Here is a 22,452-nt window from a genome sequence, read left to right on the forward strand (position 1 = left end):
GTGCTATATATACTGTACATATAGGACTAGATTCAGAAAATGGCACTCAAAAAATGGCGCTGAAAATAATCACAGAAAACTTCTATAAATGGTGCTTGAAGTTGAGTGCCATCTATAGACTAGCACTTAGAACATAAGAACATAAGAATTGCCACTGCTGGGTCAGACCAGTGGTCCATCATGCCTAGCAGTCCGCTCATGCGGCGGCCCTCTGGTCAAGACCAGCACCCTATCTGAGACTAGCCCTACCAGCGCATGTTCTTGTTCAGCAGGAACTTGTCTAACTTTGTCTTTAATCCTTGGAGGGTATTTTCCCCCTATAACAGCCTCTGGAAGAGTATTCCAGCTTTCTATTACTCTGGTAGAAGAAGAACTTCCTTACGTTTGTACGGAATCTATCCCTTTTCAACTTTAGAGAGTGCCCTCTTGTTCTCCCTACCTTGGAGAGGGTGAACAACCTGTCCTTATCTACTAAGTCTATCCCCTTCAGTACCTTGAATGTTTCGATCATGTCCCTTCTCAATCTCCTCTGTTCGAGAGAGATGAGGCCCAGTTTCTCTAATCTTTTGCTGTACGGCAGCTCCTCCAGCACCTTAACCATCTTAGTCGCTCTTCTCTGGACCCTTTCGAGTAGTACCGTGTCCTTTTCATGTACGGCGACTAGTGCTGCCCGATTCACGATTCAAATCGATTCACCGATTTGAATCAGGTAAATTGATTCGAATCAGGTGAATTGATTCGAAATCGATTCAATTTTTTAAAAAAATCGGCCTCCTGATTCAATGGCTGACTAGTGTGAGAATTAACCGGGACTCTACCCTAGCATGGAGAAATTTAGCACTGCTCCATTAATTACTTATTCTAAACTCACCACGGCTGGATGGCTGGAGAGGAGAGCTTCTCCTTGTAGCATTTCTGTTGCAAGCCCACATGTTCTAACGCGGCCGAGAGGAGAGCAGATTCAGAGAACTGGTTGGAGTGTTGGGGGCGGCGCCTGTTGTGAGTGCACAGACGGCAGATGAGAGTATTGCCTCTGCTGGGGACTCCTTCCTCGGCGATTGTGGGGGGAGCAGCATGGACTGAGCTTCGGAAGCCTGCTTTCGGATGTGGCAGAACTTTGAGAAGATGATATGCCTTCTAGGAGTTGATAGACTGCGGAGGGAGCCGGTGGGAGCCAGCGGTAGCCCCGTTCTTTTTTGCTGATCCTGTTCTGCCGCGGAGATTGTTTGGCTGTGCCTCTGCTTCCTGACGAGTCCTGTGAGAGTGGCTAATACAGTAGCCTGCAGAATCGCAGATGCTATAGTGATCCCTGCAGCTGCCCGTCGTCCTCAGTGGCACATTCTCTCTGCCGCAATCGTCAGAGAGAACGTGCCGCTGAGGACGACGGGCAGCTGCAGGGATCGCTATAGCATCTGCAATCCTGCAGGCTACTGTATTAGCCTTAAGGTAAGAGCGGGGAAGCTGGGGGAAGATGCAGGCATGCGGGGGGGGGGGATCAGGCCTTCGATGCGGGAGGAGGAGTGCCTTCACAGCAGGGGTGGCAGGCCTTTGCTGGGGGAGCAGGTCTATGCAGTGGGGAGGCAGGCCTGTGCAGAGGAAGCAGGAGGAAGAGTGCCTTCATGGTGGGGAGGCAGGCCTGTACAGAGGGAGGAAGGAGTAAGAGAGGGGAGGGGAGATGCCAGACCTGGGGTGAAGTGAAGGGAAGAGAGAGACCAAACCAAAAAGAGAGGGAGGAGAGGAGAGGTGCTGGACTGAGGGAGAGAGAAAAGCAAGACCACAAGGGGAAAGGTACAAGAGGGACAGATACTGCCCCAAAGTAGATGGGCAGGGTGCAGGATGGCAGGAGAGATAGTAAGAGAAAGCCTGTACCTGGGGAAGGGGATATAGGAGGTAAGGGAGAAAGAAGAAGCTGGATATGAGGAGAGATAAGATGCTGGGCATGGAGGAAGCATAGGAACAGGGACACAAGGGGGACAGTACTGGAGAGGAGAATAGGGACAGGGACACAGAAGAGAGATGCTGGATGAAAGGGTAGTTGAGAAAAGGAGAGATGGTGGATCTGGGAATGGTGGAGTCCATTGCTGCAGCTGCGGGGGGATGGAGATGAACAAAAGGAAAGATGACAGACCTCCAGGGGAGGAAAGGGAAACAGAAGGGGAGGACAGAGATGGAAGATGGATGGCTAGCACAGAGAAAGAAGAAAGAAGGAGAGCCTGATCAGAAGACAACCATGGGACCAACATGATTGGGAAAATGACCAGACAACAAAAGGTAGGAAAAATAATTTTATTTTCTGTTTGACTACAAGATGTCAGATTTAAATGTGTATCCTTCTAGAGCTGGTGTTGGACCGCGAACGTGAGAGAGGAAAAGTAATTTTGTTTGTTTATTTTGTTTACACCACAGGACCAGTGTGGGTAGGAGAGGGCAAAGGGGAAGAGGCTATAAAATAAACCCATCAGGATGTTTGGAAAAAAACACCCAATTGGGCAGGAAAATCGAATCAAAAACATAGAAAATGACGGCAGAAAAGGGCCATAGCCCATCAAGTCTGCCCATACCAATGACCCACCCCCTTGACTTTACTCTCTTAGAGATCCCACGTGAATATCCCATTTTCTCTTAAAATCTGACACGCTGTTAGCCTCAATCACCTGCTGAGGTAGTTCGTTCCAATGGTCGACCACCCTTTCGGTGAAGAAGTACTTCCTGGAATCACCATGAAATTTTCCTCCCCTGACTTTCAGCGAGTGACCTCTGGTGGTTGAGGGCCCTATAAGACAGAAGATATCATCTTCCATCTCTATACAGCCCGTAATATACGTAAACATCTCAATCATGTCTCCCCTCTCTCTTCGTTCCTCCAGTGAGTACAGCTGCAATTTATTTAGCCTTTCTTCATACGTTAGATCCTTGAGCCCCAAGACCATCCTGGTGGCCATTTGCTGAACCGACTCAATTCACAGCACTTCCTTCCGGTAGTGTGGTCTCCAGAATTGAACCAGATGGGGTCTTACCATGGATCTGTACAGCGGCATTATGACTTCAGGTCTTCTGCTAACAAAACCCCTACGGATACAGCCCATCATTTGTCTTGCCTTGGAGGAAGCCTTCTCCACTTGATTGGCAGCCTTCATATCATCACTAATGATCACTCCTAAATCACGTTCCGCCATGGTCCTGGCCAAGGTCTCACCATTTAGTGTGTAAGTTCTGCACGGATTTTTTTTACCTAGGTGCATCACCTTACATTTTTTAGCATTGAAGCTTAGCTTCCAAGTCGATGACCACTGTTCCAGTAGTAGTAGGTCCTGCGTCATACTGTCTGGCACACTGCTTTTACCTACTTAGAAACATAGAAACATAGAAATAGATGGCAGATAAGGGCCCACGGCCCATCTAGTCTGCCCACCTTAATGTCCCTCCCCTACCTTTGCCCTGTGAATAGATCCCATGTGCCGATCCCATTTGGCCTTAAAATCAGGCACGCTGCTGGCCTCAATCACCTGTAAAAATGAAGAATATTCCAGCGATCAACCACTCTTTCAGTGAAAAAGAATTTCCTGGTGTCACCTCGTAGTTTCCCGCCCCTGATTTTCAACGGATGCCCTCTTGTTGTCGTGGGACCCTTGAAAAAGAAGATATCTTCCTCCGCCTCGATGCGGCCCATAAGATACTTGAACGTCTCGATCATGTCACCCCTCTCTCTGCGCTCCTCGAGCGAGTATAGCTGTAATTTGTCAAGCCGTTTTTCGTATGGTAGATCCTTGAGTCCCGAGACCATCCGGGTGGCCATTCTTTGCACCGACTCCAGTCTCGGCACATCCTTGCGATAATGCGGCCTCCAGAATTGCACACAGTATTCCAGGTGGGGCCTCACCATGGATCTATACAATGGCATAATGACTTCCGCCTTACGACTGACGAAACCCCTTCGTATGCAGCCCATGATTTGTCTTGCCTTGGCCGAAGCCTGCTCCACTTGATTGGCAGACTTCATGTCCTCACTGACGATTACCCCCAAGTCTCGTTCTGCTACCGTTTTTGCTAGGATCTCGCCATTAAGGGTATAAGACTTGCATGGATTCTGGCTGCCCAGGTGCATAACTTTGCATTTTTTGGCATTGAAGTTGAGTTGCCATGTCCTAGACCATCGCTCCAGTAGGAGTAGGTCGTGCATCATGTTGTCGGGCACTGAATCTTCGTCTGTTGTGCATTTGCCCACTACATTACTCAGTTTGGCGTCATCGGCGAATAATGTTATTTTACCTCGAAGCCCTTCTGCCAAGTCTCTCATAAAGATGTTGAATAGGATTGGGCCCAAGACTGAGCCCTGTGGTACTCCACTAATCACCTCCGTCATTTCGGAGGGGGTGCCGTTCACCACCACCCTTTGGAGCCTACCTCCAAGCCAGCTCCCAACCCATTTCGTCAATGTGTTACCTAATCCTATAGAACTCATCTTGCTCAGTAACCTGCGGTGTGGTACGCTATCGAATGCTTTGCTAAAGTCCAGGTACACGATGTCCAGGGACTCCCCAATATCCAGCTTCCCCGTTACCCAGTCAAAGAAGCTGATCAGGTTGGATTGGCAGGATCTCCCCTTAGTAAATCCATGTTGTTGGGGATCCCGTAGATTCTCCTCATCCAGGATCTTATCTAATTGGTGTTTGATTAGAGTTTCCATTAGTTTGCTCACTATCGATGTTAGACTCACTGGTCTGTAGTTTGCTGTCTCCATCTTTGAGCCTTTCTTGTGGAGTGGAATGACGTTAGCCGTCCTCCAGTCCAACGGGACGCTGCCTGCACTAAGGGAGAGGTTGAAGAGCGCGGACAGTGGCTCCGCCAAGACATCACTCAGCTCCCTAAGCACCCTGGGGTGCAGGTTGTCCGGCCCCATTGCTTTGTTAACCTTGAGCTTTGACAGCTCACCGTAGACACTGCCGGGCGTAAACTCAAGTTACTAAACGGGTCAACTGAGCCAACCCTTGTCTGTAGCTGAGGGCCGAGCCCTGGCGCTTCTCGGGTGAAGACTGAGCAGAAGTATTCATTTAATAGTTGGGCTTTTTCCGAATCCTTTTCCACATAGTCTCTGTCTGGTTTCCTAAGACGTACAATCCCGCCTGAGTTTTTTCTTCTATCACTGATATACCTGAAGAAGGATTTATCTCCCTTCTGGATGTTCTTTGCTAGAGACTCCTCCATGAGGAATTTAGCCTCCCTGACTGCTGTTTTGACGGCTTTTGATTTGGCCAGGTAGTCTGCTCTAGAGTCCTGCTTCCCTGATTGTTTGTAAGAGATGAATGCTTTTTTCTTCTCCTTGATCAGGTCTGAGATCTCCGCAGTAAACCACTGTGGCTTATTGTTCCTAACCACTGTGGCTATGTTGCATAGTTTGGTGTTGTCGGCAAACAGTGATACTTTTCCTCTAAGCCCTTGGGTCATATCTCCTATAAATAAATTGAATAGAATCGGGCCCAAGACGGAGCCCTGTGGTATTCCACTCATCACGGCTGACGTTTTGGAGGGGGTACCATTTTTCCTGAATCGGGCAGCACTAAAGGCGACCAGTGCTGGACGCAGTATTCCAGGTGAGGGCACACCATGGCCTGGTACAGCAGCATCATAACCTTCTCTGATCTGTTTGTGATCCCCTTCTTTATCATTCCTAGCATTCTGTTTGCCCTTTTCGCTGCCACAGCACATTGTGCGGACGGCTTCATCAACTTGTCGATCAGAACTCCCAAGTCTCTTTCCTGGGAGGTCTCTCCAAGTACCGCCCCGGACATCCTGTATTCGTGCATGAGATTTTTGTTACCGACATGCATCACTTTACACTTATCCACGTTGAACCTCATCTGCCATGTCGATGCCCATTCCTCGAGCTTAATTATGTCATGTTGCAGATCTTCGCAATCCCCCTGCGACTTTACTACTCTGAATAACTTTGTATCATCCGCAAATTTAATCACCTCGCTCGTCGTACCTATGTCCATATCATTTATAAAGATGTTAAAGAGCATGGGTCCAAGCACCGAGCCCTGCGGCACCCCACTGGTGATGCTCTTCCAGTCCGAATATTGTCCATTTACCCCCACTCTCTGTTTCCTATGCTCCAGCCAGTTTTTAATCCACGTGAGTATTTTACCCTCAATTCCATGGCTTGCAATTTTCCGAAGTAGTCGTTCATGCGGAACCTTGTCGAATGCCTTCTGAAAATCCAGATATACAATGTCGACTGGATCGCCCTTGTCTATCTGTCTGTTTACTCCCTCAAAGAAGTGCAGCAAGTTCGTCAAACACGATCTGCCTTTGCTAAAACCGTGCTGACTGGTCCTCATCAGCCCGTTTCCGTCCAGATCGTTTATAAAGATGTTAAAGAGCACGGGTCCAAGCACCGAGCCCTGCCGCACCTCACTGATGAAGCTCTTCCAGTCCGAGTATTGTCCATTTACCCCCACTCTCTGTTTCCTATGCTTCAGCCAGTTTTTAAACCATGTGAGTATTTCACCCTTGATTCCATGGCTTGCAGTTTTCCGAAATAGTCGTTCATGCGGAACCTTGTCGAACGCCTGCTGAAACCTGCTGTATATTTTGGTGCATAATGTAAGCATAGATCACTGGTATTAAATAAAATTGCCTACATCATTAGTGAATTCACCTGACCCGCCCATGCCCCTTCCTTGGCCATGCCCTCTTTTGAGTTGCTTGCTATAAATTTCCAAGCCAGATGTATTTGCAAACCTAAATTGTTGTGTCTCGCTGTGGGTTCAAATCCCTCGTTTGTTCATTGTGACCCTGGACAAGTCACTTAATCCCCCTCATTGCCCCAGGTGCCCTAGATAAAGTTTGAGCCCACCAGGACAGATAGGGAAATATGATAAAGTACCTGAATGTAAAACCACTTAGGATAAAAGTGGTATATAAGTAATAAATATAATTAGAACCAATAATTGATTATTATCACCCAACTTTTGGTGCTTGTTGGCTCATTAGTCAATTTAGCTGTGCATGCATCTCAGGATAGTGCGCAATTTTGTGCGTGGAAATTTATGCGACATTTTTAGAATCCAGGGGATACTGTATGTCCCATTGCTTTATTAACCTTTTAAACAATACTGGCCTTCTTTAGAGGTGGACTTAGACATCTCCTTCAATTGAATATCTTATAAAAAGTCATCTTCGATGGGAGTAATTTTATAAAGAATCCCAAACATGCCCATTTTTTAAACTGCAAAATGTCTATCTTGTTTTTTCAAAAATGGATATTTTTCAGATGTGCATCTTTGTGAACCATTTTTTAAAAAAAGCACGCCCAAAAGAAAAATGCACAAAACAAAACATTGGGATGTAGGAGGGGCCAGCAGTTTTAGTAGAATGGTCACACAGACATCCCAGCAGAGCAGTGGGACATCTTAAGGGTCACTGCAGTGAATTTCACATAAAATGGCCTAGGTATACATCTCACATAACCCTGTTATAGTGTATGGTAAGCCCTCTAAAACCCACCGAAAACTTACTGGATGCAACAGGATGCAACTTTACACCATAATAGTAGCCCTTATGCTTCCAGGTGGGATTTGGGTGGGTTTTAGAAGGCTCACAGATTCCACAATAAGTGTAGCAGTTAGAGTGGGATATGCCGGACCGGATTAAAAGGTAGGCCCAGTAGACACGTGCCTCAGGCCCATATGCAGGACCGGATTAAAGGATAGGCCCAGTAGGCACGTGGCTCGGGCCCGAAAATATCAGGGGGGGCCCAGGGCCGGCATTAGAAAAGGAGCAAACAAGGCAGGGGGCCCCTGACTGCCTGGTGAGGAAAGCTTCCCTCCCTTACTGCCTTCTCGCTCACAAGCAAACTGAACCCAAGCTGCGGGGCTCTAACACTGCGTGCGCCGGCTTGCCTGCATCTCCGAAACAGGAAGTTACATCATTCCTGTTTCGGAGGAGCAGGGAAGCTGGTGTGCGCAGTGTTAGAGCCCTGCAGCCTGAGTTCAGTTCGCTTATGGGCGGTGGGCAAGAGGGCAGCGAGGGAAGGGAAGGAAGCTGATCTCAGCTTATCAGGCAGTTGGGGGAGGGGGGTAAGAGAGAAATGCTGCTGCACCCAATTGGGGAGAGAGAGGGAAGGAGGGAGAAGGAAGACAAGGGTAGGGAGATGAGAAGAAAGTGAGATGTCAAGACCATTGGAGGGGAAGGAAAGGAGATACCAGACCATGGAGGCAGAGAGAAGGGAAGGAGACAGATGCCAGACCAGGGGCAAGGAAGGAAGGAGAGAAAATGCCAGATAATGGAGGGGGAGGGCGAGATAGAAGAGAAGGAGAGTAGAAAGATGTCAGGGAATGGAAACTAAGGAGACAGATGCCAGGCCAGAGGGAAAATAAGGAGAGGAGATGCCAGAGCATGGGGGGGGTGGGGTGGGGGGGGGGGAGAGATAGAAGAGAAGGAAAGGAAAGGAGAGAGATGCTAGGCCATGGGTTTGAGTAGATAGAAAGGAAGGAATGAAAGGAGACGAGAGAGATGCCAGAGCATAGGGGAAGGGGTGGAGACATAAAAATGGAGAAGGTGAAGCTGAAATGAATCATTTGCAGAGGAGAGAAGGGAAACAGGAAAGACAGTTTATTGAAGGGACATAGAAAGAGGGAAGATGCCATACGAAAGAGAGAGAGAGGGTGGACACTGGATGGAAAGGGCAGATAGGGCAGTAGATGGAAGGGGCAAGAGAGAGAATGAACAGTAGATGGAAGGGGTAGAGAGAGGGGGACACGCTGAATGGAAGTGTGGGGGAGGGGGGACATGTTGAATGGAAGTGTGGGGGAGAGGGGGGACACGCTGAATGGAAGTGTGGGGGACAAATATTAAATGGAAGGGGGTGAGAGAGGGGAGCAGACTCTGGAAGGAAGTGGGGAGGAGAAAGAAAAAAGGGCACATGCTGGATTGGAAGAAGAGGATAGAGTTAGATACTGGAAGAGGTGAGGGAAAGAGGTGGCAAGCTATAGGTAGACACAATGAGGGAAATTGAGGACTGAATAGTAAGAAAGAATTTAGAAAGAGGCAGAAAATAAATTGAGAAGGAAGACCAGGGAAGAACAGGAGAAAGGGAGTGGAGAGAGATGCCAGAGTAGGGGGAAGGTGAGGAGACAGATACCAGACCTGGGAGGAGGAAAGGAGGAAGGATATAGATACCAGATCTGAGGGGAGGAAAAGAGGAGAGAGAGAGAGATATGCTGAAATCTGCTGGGACTCAGTCATTTGCTTGATGTTGTTGCCATTGTCGCATCAAATGCGATCCTCCACCACCAGTGCTACCTATCTGCTGCTGCTCAGATGGGTGGTACATTGTTAGTCTGACATGTCCGCTGACACCTGTCCATCTTGGGAGGTCCTGCTGGTAATGAAACTACCGACGGCATAGCTTTCAGCTTCTCAGATGTGCACAAGCCCCAGTGGCATGTCAAGCCCATGTACTATGACTGGTGATTCCTAGGATAAGCAGCATAAAATCTGTTTTACTACTTGGAATCTAGCTAGGTACTTGGGACTTGGGCTGGCCACTGTTAGAAATAGGATATCGGGCTTGACGGACCTTCAGTCTGTCCTAGTATGGCAATTCTTATATCCTTATTTCTAAACTACTCACGGGTATAGCCAGCCACCCAAGTTTGGGTAGACCTAAACCCAAAGAAGGTGGGCTCTGCCTCACTCTATGCCCAACATTTCTCCCTCCTTCCACTCCCCCCCCCCCACCCGAGGCGATTGGGCATCTCTGAACTCCACTCAGCTGACCCCTGGTGCCTTTTAAAGATTTCATGTTTTTTGCCAACATCGAACAGTGGCTCATATCTGCTGTATGTGCCAGCCCAGATCCTTTCCTCTCACCTTGTCTTGCCTATGCAGAAACAGAAAGTTGCATCAGAGGAGGTGTATTTACATTACATTACATTTAGTGATTTCTATTTCGCCATTACCTTGCAGTTCAAGGCGGATTACACAAGGAGAAATCTGGCCATTTCCAAAGGAATTAGAGAGTAGAGAAGGTTGATACAGAAAGATGAGGTGGTTCTTGTGGCATTAGATTATATTGGAGAATAGAGATGGTTCTTTTGGTGTTAGGTTGATTTCAGGGGTTTATTGGTTAGTATGTTTTTTATTTCTTTTCTAAATATTTTGTAGTCTGAGGTCGTAATCAGTAAATTGGAGAGTTGGTTTAATTTTGCTGCTTGTGTAGCTAGGAGGCCATCGTACAGTTTCTTTCGTTTGACGTCTCTAATTGGAGGGTATGCGAATGGAGTGTAGGTTCTCCTTTGTCTGATTGTGGTGGTTTGGATTAAGCGGTTGTTCAGGTAGGTTGGGCTGTCGCCATTTATGGTTTTAAATAGTAGACAGTAGAATTTGAATAGTATTCTTGCTTGTATTGGTAGACAGTGTGAGTTGAGGTATGCCTCGGTGATGTGGTCGTGTTTCCTCAGTGAGTAGATGAGTCTTAGAGCTGTGTTTTGGATTGTTTGTAGTTGTTTAATCATGGTTGTGGGGCAGGGGAGATGAAGAATGTTGCAATAGTCTAGAACAGTGTTTTTCAACCGCTGTTCCGCGGCACACTAGTGTGCCGCGAGATGTTGCCTGGTGTGCCGCAGGACCGCCATCAGGGCAGTACTACCAGTTCTGCATTCAGGGGCCCGGAGCTGACAGGGGGCCCGAGGCAGGGGCGCCAGTAGCTCGCCAAGGCAAAGTGAGTCGATCACCCAGGACTCACTTTGTCTTGGCGATCTAATCTATCGAGCCGATAAGTCTTCTTCTCCCCGACATCAATTCTGCAGTCGGAGAGGAAGTTCGGGCCAGCCAATCGCTGCCTGGCTGGGCGGAACTTCCTCTCCGATTGCAGAATTGACGTCAGGGAGAGCATGCGTCGGCGTCGGCTTTGGGGCCTGTTATCCATTGGTGGGTCCTGTTCCCCGATGGCAGCGGCAGTGGCAGTGGCTTGGGGAACGGCAGGGAGAAAGAAAGAAAGAAAGGGGGCAAGCAGGGAAACAGAAGGAAAGAAGAGAAACAGAAAAAAAGAAAGAAAGGTCAGGGAGAGAGGAAGAAAAAGTTGGGGGAGGGAATGAGGTGTGGAGGAGAGAAAGCATACAGGCTGATAGAAGGGAAGAAAGATTGGATGCACAGTCAGAAGAAGAAAGTGCAACCAGAAATCACCAGACAAGGTAGGAAAAATGATTTTATTTTAAATTTAGCAAAGTGGAGGCAGTATTACCACAGTTTTCAAAGGAATTTGTCCAAATAACTTAATAGTTAACTGGGTAAATTCCCAGAGATGAAAACTTCCCTTCACTTACTATGCACAGTTCTGAATTTATATCTGCTGTCTATATTTTACAATATGGTCACCTTTTACTAAACCGCAATAGTGGTTTTTAGCGCAGGGAGCCTATGAGCGTCAAGAGCAGCGCTGGGCATTCAGCGCAGCTCCCTGCGCTAAAAACTGCTATTGTGGTTTAATAAAAAGGATGGAGGGTATATTTGTCTATTTTTGTATGCTATAAAAACCAAATACAGAGAGAGACTGAGAGCTGTTGACGAAGAGCTACGTGTGTGTCTTTCTTCGATTCCAGCCAGAATATCAGCTTTGTGTTCAGCCAAACAGGCCCAGGTTTCACACTGAATAAAGTATTTTATAATTTTTCACTATTCTGTTTACTTAATATTTCATAATAAAGTAATTATAAAATACTTTCTTTGTGTTTATTTGATTCCTATTCAAGAGAATTACTTTATATATAGTCAATATAGGCACAGAGTTAAATTTTTTAACATTTTCTAATGGTGGTGTGCCTCGTGATTTTTTTCATGAAACAAGTGTGCCTTTGCCCAAAAAAGGTTGAAAAACACTGGTCTAGAAGACCCAGTACTAGGACCTGGATTAAGATCTGGAATTGTGTTCTGTCAAAGAATTTTTGCACTTGCCTTAAGTTTCTCATGATAGTGAATGATTTCTGTATTTTATTGATTTGTGGTTGCATGGTACAGCACCTGTCTATCGTCATTTCCAGTAGTTTTAGAGTGGGGTGTATGGGGAATGTGGTTGAGTTTATAACTAGATTTGTTATGGTTGGGGTTTTGTTGTTTTCGAGGAGAATAAATTTTGTTTTGTCTGGATTTAGTTTCAGTTTGTAGTCTTTCATCCATGTTGTTATTGTTTCCATTGTTTTGTGTATAGTGTCTATCATGGTGGGTTTTGGTTGATCAAAGGGGAGAAGAATGGTGATGTCGTCTGCATAGCTGTAGGAGATTAGGCCTAATTTGTCCAGGTAGGTGCCGAGGGATGTGCTGTAGAGGTTGAAGAGTGTAGGGGATAAAGGGGATCCTTGGGGTATGCCGCAGGGGTTAGACCAGGGTTCTGACTTTTTATTGTTCGACTTTACTCTGTAGGTTCTGGACTTCAGGAATCCTTGAAACCATGTGAGTACTTTGTCTGTGATTCTATTGTATCTAGTATTTGTAGAAGGATGTTATGGTCCACCAGGTCAAAAGCTGCGGTGAGATCCAGATGTATGATGAGCATTTTTTTGCCTGTGCTAAGGTGTTGTCTAGCTGTGTCCAGGAGGGAGCCTAGTAGTATTGAAAGAGACTTGCATCCTGGGCATTTATGCCACAGAATTATTTAAGGTGCTCTTTTTAAAGCAGATGGGCATCTTAAAGTGCCATAAAAATTTAGATTTTAGCAAATACTAGAGATGAAATTTAGATTTTTAGCAAATATTAGACATGAATAAATCAACTGGGTTAGGAACTAGTTGACTGGAAGGAAACAAAAGATAGTCTGAGGGATGTTTCCAGTGGTGGTCCGAATCTTTATAACATTCTTGCAAGCAATATTGTGGAAATACTGCCTGGAAAGGTTTGCCTCTTTGTGGATGATACCAAAATCTGCAATAGGGGAGAAAGGAAAATGTCTAGATTTCCTGTTCAATTATGGCTGTGAGATGGATGTTTTTGCACTGAAAACATTCAAAATAAATAGCCATTTTCCATGTGATCAGCTTCTCAATTAGAGCAACTTTCTGTAACTTGGATGTGACTGAAATAGGTCTAGATAAAAACATCCTTTTTTAGATATGAACATTTCTTTCCATTTGAAAATTCCTGTTTGATGTCTTACTTTTGGGTCCTTCCTAGACATGCCCCAAACACGCCCACACATGCTCCCTTGCTTTTTGGACAAACTGTAGTGTGAAACGTCCAAATTCTGACTTTCCAAAATCAGGATTTGGATGTTTTTACCAGATAGACATATTTTTAAGGCACTTTAAGATGCCCATCTGCTTTAAAAAGAGCACCTTAAATAATTCTGTAGCATAAATGCACAGGAGGTGAGTCTCTTTCAACTGAAAGGATGCTCTGGAATGAGAGGGCATTGGATGAAGATGAAAGGGGACAGACTTGGGAAATACATAGTCACTGAAAGGTGAATCTATGGCATGGCCTTCTGGTGGAGGTGGTGGAGATGAAGACTGTATCTGAATTCAAGAAAGCCTGGGACAAGCACATAGGCTTTCTAAAGGAGAGGAAGGAACTGTAGATGGATGGCCCATGTGCTGAATTAGGCAGCATATCAAGAAACTTAAGCGGCACTGTTAGAAACACTGTTAGAAATAGCATAAAATCCTATTTGGTACATTAATAAGGGCTAAAAGCCAAATATCTGCTCAGAATAACAAACTTCCCTTTATAATGACAGGGGTTGCCATACAACTTATTTTGAGAAACTGGAAAAATTGGGATCAGTTAAATTATACTTTTTGGTGGGAATCTCTGTGTTACATTTTTAAAATGGAATGTATGATGGCCATACAACAGGGACATTATAAGAAGTTTATGGATGTTTGGGAGCCATTGACAAAATTCTGTAAGGAGTGATTGCTGTAAGGGTGGGTGGGGAGATACTTTTAATTTGAATGCAATCTATATATATAAAATCGGAGGTATGTATGTGTGTATGTATGTATGTGCTGCGATCACGCAAAAACGGCTTGACCGATTTGAACGAAACTTGGTATGCAGATCCCTCACTACCTGGGATGATATGTTCTGGGGGTCTCGTGGCCCACCTGCACACGTGGGCGGAGCTACAAACATAAAATCAGATTTCACCCATTCATGTCAATGGAAAAAATGTAAACAGCTGCCATTCTCACAGTAAATCAAAACCGGCTTGACCGATTTGAACGAAACTTGGTATGCAGATCCCTCACTACCTGGGGTGATATGTTCTGGGGGTCTCTTCACCCAATAATTTATATATTCTTGCTCCTGGAGGTGAAACTAAAAATGTTGTTTATAATCAAGTTTTGTGTTTGTTGTATTGTATTCATTTTGTCAAATATTTCACATTATAATTTGAATATTGTACTTTTTATAAAGCTGTAAAAAAATAATTTCATTCACCACTATAAAGTATCTTTATTTGAATCCATTTACAGTGTTATTGCTATAATTAAATACCCGTGCAACGCCGGGGCTTCAGCTAGTTGTTGAATATGAAAGGGGGGATGATATATGTATTTGTCATAAAACATTATTTGATAGAATGTAAGTGCTGTTAAAGTGTAAAATGACTGTTTAATATTTTGTACTTATTTTTTGGTTTTAAAATGAATAAAGATATGAGAAAAAAAGAAATAGCATAAAATGATAAGGTTGAAGCCAGAATCACGCCTACATAGGTGCTGTAGGCCGTCAAATGCCAAAGTAGGCATGGCCAATGCTGGAAGTGGCATTAGGTGGCCTAAAGTGCCTAAGTAGGCATGATTCATGCAAAGATAGGCACTGGAAATTTAGACCCAGAAAACCCTAACCTACATTTCCGGTGCTTATCTTTGCCGGGGGATCCCCAAAATAGTTCACAACTTGGCATCAGCTGATTACATGATCCTCTAACCAGCGATGTTGTGTGATTGATATAGGATCGGCGGCCACCGACATGGGTACCAGTTAGAGAATCCAGGCGATGGTTTTTATCTGCCTTCATTTTCTCTGTTTCTATCTATTTATAAATTCAACTTCTATTGGAATTCATAACTATATTTATATCCAAAGAATATATGTCTAACAATGTGATAATATCATAAAATATATGTAAATGTGCTCAGTCATATAACACCTATCCCACACTGGCAGCGATGTGATTATATAGATGTTAATTAAAACATCATAGCACCCTCCTACCTGCCAATGTCTAGATCTACGTATTGGCTCATAATAACCACAAAAATCAGATCAATATAGTAATAATAATAATAATAACTTTATTTTTCTATACCGCCATAGTCAGGTGACTTCTAGGCGGTTCACACTGTAAGAAGGCTGGACATTCAGCGAATAACAAGGTCACAATACAATACAATAAGTCAACATACAATACAAGACTAAACAATACAATACAATACAATGAGTGTATACAACACAGTACAATATAATACAACGAGTCTAAATATAATACAATACAATAAGTCTAAAGACAACACCATACATAAGTCTAATACAGTATCGTACAATGAGTCTAAATATAATACAATAGTGAAGAGGGGAAAGTTACAGATTGGAGTTCAATGGGTAATGAGTAACTGAGTATTTCTTTAGGACTTCCATTTGAATTGGAGTACTATGGATAGCGAATATCTGAATACATGAGGGGCATCTTGAGAAAGAAAGAAAGGCGTTTAAAGGGAGGGGAGTCCTAGTGCGGGAGGGGACGATTTTAGTCCGTGAATTTTTCGAATAGGGCGGTTTTGATCGATTTGCGGAATGCACTGTAAGACAGGTTGGGTTCGTTTATGTAGTTTTTCAGCCAAACTTGCTGTCTGTTCGCTTGGAACTTAAAGGTTCTATCCAGGAATGATTTGTATCTGCAGCCCGTAATCTTTGGGTATGCAAATATGTTTTTGTTTCTGGTCGCTCGTGTGGGGTTGTGTAGGATGAAGTGAGTTTGTAGGTATGAAGGTGCTAGTCCCCAGACTTGCTTGAAACAGGTGCAAGCAAATTTGAATAGTATTCGCACTTCAATTGGAAGCCAGTGCAGCTTTTTATAGTAGGGGCTGATGTGGTCGTTTTTTCTTAGTCCGAAGATTAGTCGAACGGCGGTGTTTTGTATTAATCTCAGTTTTTTTATTGTTTTTTGTGGGATGCCCAGGTAGATGATGTTGCAGTAGTCAAGAATGGATAAGATCAGTGCCTGTACCAGCAACCTGAATGATGTTGGGTCAAAGTATTTTTTTATGGTCCTTAGTTTCCATAGCGTGTAAAAACATTTTTTCACTAGTGAGTTTGTGTGGTCAGTCATAGTTAGGTGTGTGTCTAGGGTGATACCAAGTATTTTTATGTTATTAGAAATTGGGTATTCGTGATTGTTTATTTTTATCGATGTTCTCGTAATTTTGTCATTAGGACTAGCCAGAAAGACTTTTGTTTTTTCTGCATTTAATTTTAGTTTGAAATTGGTGGTCCATTTATCGATTTCGGTCATTACGTTTGAGAGATTGTCTACAATTTCTTTTGTGATGTCATTTAAGGGGATTAGGATGGATATGTCGTCTGCGTAAATGTAGTGTATTAAGTTTAGTTTTTGTAGGAGGTGGCCTAAGGAGGCGATATAGATGTTGAAAAGTGTGGGCGATAGGGGGGAACCTTGAGGCACGCCTGATGGGTTTTTCCATGGTTTGGAATAATTTCCATTGCTGATTACTCGGTAGGATCTGTTTGATAGAAATTCTTGGAACCATTTCTTTGCCTTTCCAGAAATTCCCATTATTTCAAGGCACAGTAGCATGATTTCATGGTCTACCAGGTCGAACGCGCTGCTGAGGTCTAATTGTAGAATTAGTGCGCTTTTGCCTTTGCTAAAGAGATCATAAAGGTGGTTTAGTAGGGAGGCTAAGACAGTTTCTGTGTTGTATCCTTTCCTGAATCCTGATTGGTGTTCACTAAGGATGTTAAATTTGTCCAGGTAGTTTACTAGTTGAAGGTTGACCAATCCTTCTTGTAACTTTGTGAAAAGGGGAATGTTTGCTATGGGTCTGAAATTGGATGTCAGAGCAGAAGAGGTTTTCTGATCTTTGGGGATTGGAGTGATTAGTATGTGTCCCAATTTTTTGTTTAGTGTTCCGCTTGTGAGGGCGGATGTTAGCCATTCAAATAGTTCCTTTTTAAATTCTAGAGGGGCAACTGTCATGATTTTAGGGGGACATGCATCAAGTAGGCAGTTAGATTTGTTGTATTTGTTGAAGAGATTTAGGAATTGATGCCAATTTGGATATTCGAGGTGGTCCCATATCATGTCTACTCTGGTGTCTTGGTCGTGAGGTTCGAGGTATTGAAGAGCATTTGTTATGGTAGTGGGTAGAGTTGCTCTTAAGTTAGCGGTTTTATTTTGAAAGAAGTTGGCTAGGGTTTGTGCCGATGGAGTGGGTTCATTGTCCTTTTTCAGTATTTGTGTTGTATCGGTTATTGTTTTTACTAGTTTGAACAATTCCTTGCTGTTTATTTTTGAAGTACCAATTTTTTTTGCATAATGCTTAGTGCGTTTTTCTTTGATCAGATTTTTGTATGTTTTCATTTTTTGTTTCCAGTTTGTCTTGTCTAACTCATTGTTTGTTTTTTGCCAGATTCTCTCCAATTTTCTTAGTTCCTGTTTGGTGGTTAATAGTTCACAGTCAAACCATTCGTTTGGTGGTCTATTTTTCTTTTTGTATGTTTTATATGGTGCTATTTGGTCTAGGAGTTCTTTGCTGTAAGTTTCCCATCTTGTAGGGAAATCCTGATTATCATTAGTTATGGGATGTAATTCATAGTGGGTCCAGAATTCTGTTGGGTTAATAATGCCCCGGCTGGTTATTGTGTTCGTATTGACGTTTTTGCGTTTTTGTTGTGTGTTCTGTTTTAGCCAGTGTAGATTGAACTTGCCAATGAAGTGGTCTGACCAGACGCATTTTTCCCAGGGTCCTGGGTAGTATTGTATTTTGGGATCTGTTGTTTCTTTGTGGGAGAAGGTGATTAAGTCTAGTTTGTGTCCTTTTTCGTGGGTTATTTCTGTGTCTGGGTTTGGAAAGTCTAGTGATGTTAGGAAGTTGGCGATTTCGGATATTTCCGGTTTTGTCTGTTGCTCTAGATGTGTGCTTATGTCTCCCAGAAGCAGGTTGTATGATCCTTTTAGGGTGGATAAAGTAAGGAATTCGGCGAATTCCTCTTTAGCGTTTGCCCATTTAGCACTTATCTTTGTGAAAATCAGTTGGTATATATACAAGAAGGTGATCATTTCAATATGCTTGTACTGATTAACCGCTGCCGGGAAGTGCACATTTCCAAATCAAGTGTCCATAACTCAATCAACTAAAATTGTGATGTAAATGGTGATAAACAAAATGCAAAAATTCCTTAACCATAAAAGTTCATATTCAATTTAGAGCAGTTATAATTCTGCATGTGAGAATTTGCACATAATTGGGACTGGTTCTGGGTTCCTATTTCATAAAGACAGATAGGTTTTAACATTTAGCTAAGCATCCTGTTATAAAATTATGCATTTCCCCCGCCCCTCCCTCCAGAGCTTAGAATACAAACTGCTTCCTTCTTTCCTCTCAACTGAACCGAAGACTGCGGAAAGTAAGCAGATACATATTGCCACTGGACGCTACTGACAGTTCAGAAATTAAGATCCCTACTGAAATCTCTCCTTGATGTTCCCATAATTTGTAGGAAAACCATGTGCACACCGCATTAGTTCCAGAAATGAATATTAACTCCTTATGCATATTAACGTCACCAATCCCAGCTTTCTCACTGACAAAAGGTTTTGCAATCCCATGCATCTGCTGTACTTTTTTAGGAGGTAAGTCATTCATTCATAATGCGTTTTTCATATTAGTTATGGTTACATTTGTGCTTCCACTTAGTTTCCATCGTCTTATTAAGCTATTACAAGTTAGAAGGGTCTAGTTCTGATGTAAATTACTGGAAGTGCCCTGTCTGAATGGCCCTATGGGCATCAATTAAAAAGCATATTTTCCTTTCTTGGCAATGTATGCTGGAAAGCAATACATCAGGATATCCTGTTTAACGGAATGACAAAGCAAAATATTTTAAATGCATGAATGTATTAAGTTAGTCCAAATAAGGCATCATCTTATTATTATTTTTTTTGTACTGTTTTATTTCTATTTATTACCTTTAAAAGTGGACTAATAGGGTACCATACTATTTTATGAACATTGTAAGATTAGTTACATCTTTGCTTTATTTACATGTGGATACAACCTGGTATCTTTCATTCTTTACAGATTTCATTTGCAGGCAATAAACTTTCTTTCGATGGTCACTTAAGTGTAGCCCAAAAGCTTGTCTTGACAGGCGTAGGGTAACACGGGGCTGGGAGGTCTGCATGTCACCCGTTGAGACAAGTTAGGGGGGAGTGTTGTTGGGGAGCAGTAGGATAAGAAGGATAGGGCAGGGGATTTTTGTACTGAAAGGCTGCAAGGGGATTGGCGCAAGAGAGTGTTAGATGGCGCGGGGCGAGGTTATAAAGCCGGGACCTTGAAGGACTTGGCTCCTTCCAGGGTCCTCCAGGGTGGCTTTTTTCCCCACCTACCCATCCCGTGTTTTTGGCTGGTAATTGGTAGCTCGGGAGGGCAGGTCTCCCGAGCTACTGGGTGGTGGGGCTCATCCGGTGATGAGCGGTGGGTCGGCTAGGAGCTGTGCCTTGGGGTCAGGTGACCCGGTTTAAAGGGCATGTGGTCATGCCACCCCTAAGACTCTTGCTGATGTGGTGGGGTCAGGGGCAATATGTTGCTGTGGCGTGGTCGGGGGGCAATATGTTAATATGTTGCTATGTATACCTGGTAGCTCGATAGGAGCTTGCTGATGTTGTTAATTGATGTTTAATTTGTTAATTGATGTTAATATATGCAATGTTAATTTATTAGGTATTGTTGATCAATAAATAGAGCTGTGGCTATTTTCCATAATTGAGTGTGTTGAATTATTAGTTAGTGGGGGAAATGAGTGAAGGGGTGGGGGTGGTTGAGGGCGACAATAGGGACTATCCAGATCCCGCTGTTACTAATGGTTAGCACAAATGAGTAGCATTACTGTGGACTATTGCTCTAATTCTAGAAAGTTGTGTACCCAAATTTCTGACTAGCATGCAAGTTTACACATGCAAATTACAGAAGTGAAAATTAATTAGATGCTGATTGGCCTTAACCAGTTATTGGCTATAAGTGTTAATTGGCACTAATTTTATAAGTTGCACATTCAAATTCTAAAGCACACAACTCTAAGGGGGTGTGGACCTGGGAGAGGCATAGGAGGATCAGGGACATATTAGGTTTTAGGCAGTTACTTGCATGGGTTATAGAATACTAGTATTTAGGTGCTAACTACAATTAGGCGAAAGCCAGATTTACCTACAAGCTAAATAAGCTACAGCTTAGGGCCTCGCAATCTGTAGGGACCTCACAAAAGCTCAGACTTGTTGGGGGCTCTGAAAAAGTTTTATGGCTTTTTATCAAACTTATTGAAATGTTCGAGAGGTGGGATTACTTTCATCTGTACCGTTAAAAGGGCTTCATACATAATGAATTTAGGTAATATTTTAAGCATAAAATTTTCTGTTTTCAGGCTTATCAGTTTTCTGATATTGCAAATTCATTGTTATTTATATTAAAAGTGATCCAAACGATTAATTTTGTCAACAATAGATATATATTAATGCATGATAACAAAGAAAACAAAGAAAAATGAAGGTAGATAAAGACAATATGGCCTTTCTGGTCTACCTAGTACCAGTGACTCAGAAATGGTGAAAAATCCAATAATAGTCTATATAAAACACATTCACATGGATCGTGTAGAAGGTGGAAAAATCTACAACATGAATTGAGTCAGGCCCCACTGGGAGGAAACGCCTCAGACAAAGCCCTCCCACCGTCTGAACACCTTAAGCCACAGCTGTGGCTATCTGGTCTACCTAACCATGCCATTTACTATCCCCTCCTCTCCTTAGAGATTCAACGTACTTGTCCCAAGCATTCTTGAATTCAGATACACTTCTATTCCTCCATCGTCTCTATCTGTAGGCTGTTCTAAGCATTCACCACATTTTCCATTAAAAGTATTTTTTGAGATTTCTGAGTCTGTCCCCTTACACCTTCATCCTATGCCCTCGTTCCAGAATTTCCTTTCAATTGAGAGACTCGCTTCATGTGTATTTATAACACATAGGTATTTAAACATCTTGATCATATCTCTCCTATCTCAGCTTTCTTTCAAAGTATACTTATTGAGATCTTTAAGTCTGTCCCCATAAGCTTTATGACAAAGCCCACTGACCATTTTAGTAGCTTTGCTCAGGACTGACTCCATCCTGTTTATATCTTTTTGAGGGGGCAGTCTCCAGAATTGTAAATATTCTAAATGAGGTCTCACCAGAGTCTTATACAGGGGCATCAATATCTCCTCTTTCCTGCTGGCCATTCCTCTCCCTATGTACCCAAGTATCACCTTTTCAACCTGTTTGGATATCTTAAGATCATTACATACCATCACACCCAAGGCCTGCTCTCCTTTTGTGCAAAAAAGTTCTTCACTCTCTAATCTGTACTGTTCCCTTGGGGGTTTGTAGCCCAAATGCATGACCTAGCATTTCTTAGCATTCTGGACCATTCTTCAAGCTTCTCTTAAGTCCTTCCTCATGTTATCCACACAATCAGGGGTATCTATTCTATTGCAGATTTTGATATCTTTCACAAAGAGACAAATCTTACCAGACATTCCTTCAGCAATATCGCTTGCAAAAATGTTAAAAAGAACAGGCCCAAGAACCAAACCTTGAGGCACACCACTGGTAACATCCCTTTCCTCAGCGAGATCTCCATTGACCACTACCCTCTGTTGCCTTTCATTCAACCAGTTCCTGACCCAGCCCGTTACTTTGGGGCCCATTCCAAGGGCACTCATCTGTGTGGAACACTGTCAAAGGCTTTGCTAAAATCTAAATACACCACATCTAATACTCTCCTTCTAGCCAGTTCTCTAATCACCAGTCAAAGAAATAATCAGATTTGTCTGACATGACCTGCCTGTAGTGAATTCATGTTGCTTCAGGTCCTCTAATCCATTTGATTCCAGAAATTGAACTAATGTTTCAAAATGTACAATTCAGAGGTATTTTTGCTAGCTGGGAAGAGAAAAATGAATGAGAGGCAAGCGTATTTGTAGGAGCTGAAGTGTATGGATATGTGTATAGTATGTATGACAATTCTGGAAATATTTTGTTGGGTATTCATGGGGCTGGTGGATAAGTGGCATGCAAATGTTAGCACCTATGCTACAAAATTGCCCACAATCCCCCAGATTCTATAAAGGGCACTCAAATGTACAATTCAGAGGTATTTTTGCTAGCTGGGA

At 43.4% G+C, this 22,452-nt stretch overlaps 1 protein-coding gene across 4 annotated transcripts in view; it reads left to right on the plus strand.

Moving 5' to 3' along the window:
* Positions 1–22,452, plus strand: part of GDF7 (growth differentiation factor 7) — a 201,138-nt gene that overhangs the window by 28,949 nt on the left and 149,737 nt on the right. For 2 of the 4 annotated variants that reach the window (XM_033936408.1, XM_033936410.1), the window contains exon 3: positions 12,424–12,453. The exons of the other annotated variants lie outside the window; for them this stretch is intronic. The gene's annotated coding sequence lies outside the window, so the exon portion shown is untranslated. The remainder of the gene's footprint in view (positions 1–12,423; positions 12,454–22,452) is intronic. 4 annotated transcript variants of the gene reach the window in all.

This window comes from Geotrypetes seraphini, chromosome 3 (genome assembly GCF_902459505.1).
Source record: "Geotrypetes seraphini chromosome 3, aGeoSer1.1, whole genome shotgun sequence".
Classification (NCBI taxonomy): Eukaryota; Metazoa; Chordata; class Amphibia; order Gymnophiona; family Dermophiidae; genus Geotrypetes; species Geotrypetes seraphini.